Raw genomic sequence first — 5,534 nt, forward strand, 5'->3', positions numbered from 1 at the left:
GAGGCCCGTGCGGGGGGGAGGCCCGTGCGGGGGGGAGGCCCGTGCGGCTGGGCCCCAGGTGCGCTCACCTGCCCGGTCCGTCGGGCAGGAGGGTGGTGCAGGTGCAGGTGCGGAGGGGCGGATGTTCTTTTTCCGCCAAAGTGCTGGTGCTTCTTTCCCTCCCTGTGAAACCTCCGAGCTCTGTTCTTAGCTGTGTTGCAGGGAATGCTTTTCTCTTTCCCGAGTTCACCGAATTTCAGAATCCCTCCGGTCAGCCCGAAACTGCCACTAAGGCTACCGCATCCACGCTGCTAAATGGGACACTCGCTCTTCAGAGAGTCAGGGACAACCCCATTCCCACCAGTAACTTCAGAACGATTCCCAGGGGAGGGGGAGGGGCGTGGACACCACCTTCCCGCCGCTGGAGGGCAGGGAATCGTGTGTGTGCGTTCTGATCAGGGTATTAACAGCAATGCCAGAGGAAGCAAACAGTAACTATAGTTAAATGCAGGCATGAAGGTTCTAGGTTTAATTCAGACTCTGAGCATAAGAGTCAAGATACCTAGAAAGGATATTTTCAATTAATTAAGCCTCTTGCTTGGGTTAATAATCCTAGTTTTTTTTAAATCATACGGTTGTGATGAATATTAGTTAATATCAATAAAATGCTTAGAAAATTGTCTTGCAAACAGTAATTGCTATGTAAGTCATTTGACACTGTAAGTTGTTTTAGGGCTAATAAGTAAACTAATAATTAATTACATGAAATTATAGTCAACAAGAAAAAGAAAACCCGGTAGGAATTGCATAAGACAATTGCATAAGACCTATTAAAATTTACGAAGTTCATACCCTTCTTTAACCCAACAGTCAACCCACTAGTAGAGAATTATGCTAGAGAAATATCAACACTAGTGCAAAAAATACACACACGCACACATACACAGATTGCATACAGTTCAGAACTACTCTGATAGTTAAATATCAGAGACTACCCAATGCTTAACACATGAAGTACTTAGTTAAATAACTTTATGATCAAACATAACATTGGAGGAGCCTGTAATCATTAAAAAAAAAAATTCAAATCTACATATAGTATCTTATAAATATTTTTCCCAATTACTTTTTTTAAGGCAAATTGCAAAACAGTATGTATAGCATTTTTTTAAAATATTTTTACTTATTTCTAGGAGAGAGAGAGAGAGACAGCGTGAGCAGGGGAGGGTCAGAGAGAGAGGGAGACACAGACTCTGAAACAGGCTCCAGGCTCTGAGCTGGCAGTCAGCACATAGCCTGATGCGGGGCTCGAACCCACGAACCGCGAGATCACGACCTAAGCGAAAGTCGGACGCTTAACCGACTATGCCACCCAGGCGCCCCAGTATAGCACTTTTTATTGTTTTGGTACCGTGTTTCATTTTAGGTGATAAACTGGGTTTAGATATTTATTATTTTTAAAAGGGCTTATAATTAATTTTTAAAAATTTATTTATTTTGAGAGAGAGCACTCACAAACATGTATGTGAGCAGAGGGGGCAGGGGAGGGCAAAGAGAGAGAGAGAGAAAGAGAGAGAAAATCTCAAGCAGGCTCCACTCTGCCAGCACAGAGCCCCATGTGGGGCTTGAACTCATAAACTCAACCTTGAGATAATGACATGACTTGAAACAGAGTCAGATGCTTAACCTACTGAGCCACCCAGGTGCCCCTGGATATTTATTATTTTTTTAAAAGTAATCTCTACACCCCATGTGGGGCTCAACCTTACAACCTGGAAATCAAGACTCACACGGCCTACTGACTCAGCCAGACAGGCACCCCTGAGTTTACATATTTAATATCAGTGAGGGCCATTTAGCTGCAGTCTTAATTTTATCAGGGTCCCAAACTTAGACTTTCCATGTTACCTTCACAGAACTATTATGTACACCTCCAAATCTTTTAAGCATCATACAACAATTGTGCATTTCTTTTTAATGAGCTAGCTGAAGAGTTTTTAACGTATCCCAATATTTTCAAAATTTATTTGGCATTTCTTTATTTTTTAATGTACTAAGTATAAACCTTTTGCAATTTCTGAAAGTCTCTGATATAAAATTAAAAAAAAAAAAAAAAGCCCTGAAGGGTGTATGCCAATTGTTAACAGCAGAGTTTTTCAGCTTTCTACATCAAATGTTACCGTGAGTATGTGTTACTTAACTATTTCATTCTTTTAAAGTACCCTCCACACCCCACCTGGGGGCTTGAACTCACAACCCTGAAATCAAGAGTCAGATGCTTTACTGGCTGAGCCACCCAGGCATCCTGGTAGTTTTCTTTTTAAAAGTAAGGATAAATTTAAACGAAGCAGTTAAAGGTTGGAGCGTGGTGAACAGTGCCAAATGCTGCTCACAAATGAACTGTAATGGCTGTTCTGCACCTCAGGCTCCAGCCTGGGCTTCCTCCTATCAGAGATTCCTAAACTCGTCTCTTATTTCTCACCAAACTACAGAGGATCAGGGCTCTACTTCCCCATTTTTTCTCAGTGGGGATCCAAGTTGCACTTTCCATTCCCTCAGGGAGAACATTTGACCTTCAGAGAGAGATTTGATTACTAACTGCTCTCAAGCAGAGTCTGAGCCTGAGATTCTACAAGGTGCCCTGATTAACCCTTGTGTGTCCACCCTTTTCCCTCATAACCTGCTAACCTTCCTGAGCCTTCAGCTCGGAAGTCCTTCAGATGATCTATCACATTGTCCTCTGTGCCTGTTATTCTGGTTTTTCTCTCCTTCCCTACATGTGTAGATAACACTCAATCACTGAGTGGTCTGGGGATTCTCTGTTCAAGCTTGGAACGTCTGTTTGATCCTGTTAAATATTGTGTAGTTGCAGAGAGAGGAGAGACTGCGGCAAATCTACCAAACAAACTCGTATTTTGAGCATGATGAAATCACAGCACCTCACAGCGCCCCCCGTCCATGCCTCCGTTCTCTTAACAACTATTGAACAAATGTCCTCTCTCTTCCTGTGCAAAGTGTACATTGGTCAGGGGGAAGACAGACGTTTAAATGAAGACAGACGTGAGTACATGGCCACAAATTTTGTTAAGGGATAGGAAAAATGTACAGAGTGGCATGAGAAAATCACATGAGAGAATTCATCTTCGCTGGGAGGTGAGGGAATGTGTCTCTCAACAGATACCCTTTAGGTGAGTAGGTGACATTTAGGATAAAATTAGAGCAGTGTAGGGACAGGCAGGGGAAAGTGAAGGGAGGTGTATTCCGGGCAGAGTGAGAGTTGTGTGTGTGGGTCAGGAAGCTTGGGAGAAGGCCAGTGTGAGCTGAACACAATGAGCAGCGGAGACGGTGGGGAAAGCGCACTGGGGACAGTGTGACCAAGTCACACGGGCATTGATTACGCTCAGGAATTGAAATTTTACCCCAACTGCAATGGTAACATACTGAAGCCTTACAAGTAGAGGAAGAATACGGTCTAATATTTCTGGAAGACCAGATCCAAGATATAATTGGGGGATAAGACTGCCTATACCTGCAGCTGACTCCCATGCACACTGACGGGGGCCTGCAGGGCGACTGCTCGGGGTTGCTGGGAGCTTTCCCCTTTGCGCACTGAAAGGGCGGCTTCCGTGGGATGCCCTCAGCCCCAGGCAAGCCCTGGGTGAAGGGTGAAGAGTTTGCTGAAGAATTTAACTTTTTAAAGCACTGTAAAAATTACCAAATTTATATCCATAACAAGTGTTTGAGGCCCTATTCAAGATTTTAATTATGAAAGGTAGATTCTGGAACTTTCTCTTTTTTTAGAGGTATTATCTAATTTGTCAGGAAATCGTTTGACTTCCTGGTTTGTTTCCCAGTTTTAATGATTCTATTATTTCTTTTGACAATTTATTTAAATACTGCAGAATTGTATGTGTTTAATTTATTCAAAAGAATAGGGAAAACAGTTAGGAAAACTTCCAGTCTTGCAAAAACTTTGATAACCAATTTGTTTGAATCCATATTAACTGGAATAAAGATATTTTTTTATTTGTAGATGTTTTCTTAGCAAAGGTGGCAGGTTGGTCTTGAAACCTGAAGATCCTAAGTGCAAGCATTCTGAAAAGCAAGTGTCTTTTGACAGAAAAAATGACCCAGGCTAAATATAAAGAGCAATATAAAATCCAGGGAGAGGAGACTTTAAGGAGGCAATTGCAAAGGTATTCAAGGAGAGCAGGGAACTGGAGGAAGGTATCACACATTACTGTGAACATGAAAATCTAGGTGATTCTGTTCCTGAAGAATATTGCAGATATGTTCAAATTAATAAAATCAGTATTTAACACTGATCCTTTATTTTCCCCCCAACCCCCCCTTTTTTCTTTCAAAAACCTTTTTCACATTTACTTATTCTTGAGACATAGAACACAAGTGGGAGAGGGAGACACAGAATCCAAAGCAGGCTCCAGGCTATGAGATGTCAGCACAGAGCCCAAGGCTGGGCTTGAACTCACAAACTGTGAGACCATGACCTGAGCCTAAATCAGATGCCTAACCAACTGAGCCACCCAGGCGTCCCTTATTATTGATCCTTTAAAGGGAAATGGTCCTGTTGATTATGTAAGCAAACCTCTGCCTACCAACTTTGGGCAATAGATCTGTTCACCTGATCCTTTATTTTGAGACCATTCTAGGGGAGCCTGGGCGGCTCAGTTGGTTGAGCTCATGACTTCAGCTCAGATTATGGTCTCACGTCGTGGGTTGGAGCCCCAAGTGGGGCTCCGCGCTGACAGCGTGGAGCCTGCTTTGGATTCTCCATCTCCCTCTCTGTCTCAAAAATAAGTAAACATTCAATAAATAAGTAGGAGTACATGAGTGGTTCAGTCTGCTGAACATCTGACTCTTGGTTTTGGCTTAGGTCATGATCTCAGGGTTTGGTGGGTTTAAGCCAGTGTGGGGCTCAGCGCTGACAGAGCAGGGCCTGTTTGGGATTCTCTCTCTGCCCCTTCCCACTCACGCTTTCTCTCTCTCACAACTTTATAAATGAATGAATGAATGAATGAAAAATTTTAAAAGGCCATTCTAAGAAAATTATCACACTGATCAAAATATAAAAGAATAAAACCAAGACATCTAAATAAGCCATTTTCCCCCTACTAGACATCCTCACTAAATAAGCAGTGCTTCTATTTACAATTCACATCTCTCTTCTCTTACACATTGGAATTTTTATGGATAAAATGATATACCTGGGTTTTCCTTAAAGTATAGGAGGGGAAAATGTTACAGAGAGTGGGGTGGGAAGGGAGAGGTTGGGAAAAGTACTGTTAATCTTGCAGTTGGGAGATGGACTTAGGAGGCCTTATAGGTTTCCTTGTTTTGTCTTGTGTTTAAAATTTTCCATAATAAACGTAGGGGCTCGGCTGGCCCGGTCAGGAGAGCAAGAGACTCTTATTTAGAGGTTCTGAGATCGAGCCCCACGTTGGAGGTAGCATTTACTTAATTTTTTAAAAAAAGGAAAAAACCTTGACATTTTCCGTAATAAAATATTTTGATTACATGACAAAATACGCGAGATG

The sequence above is a fragment of the Crocuta crocuta genome, unplaced genomic scaffold (assembly GCF_008692635.1).
Source record: "Crocuta crocuta isolate KB4526 unplaced genomic scaffold, BGI_CrCroc_1.0 scaffold336, whole genome shotgun sequence".
Lineage (NCBI taxonomy): Eukaryota > Metazoa > Chordata > Mammalia > Carnivora > Hyaenidae > Crocuta > Crocuta crocuta.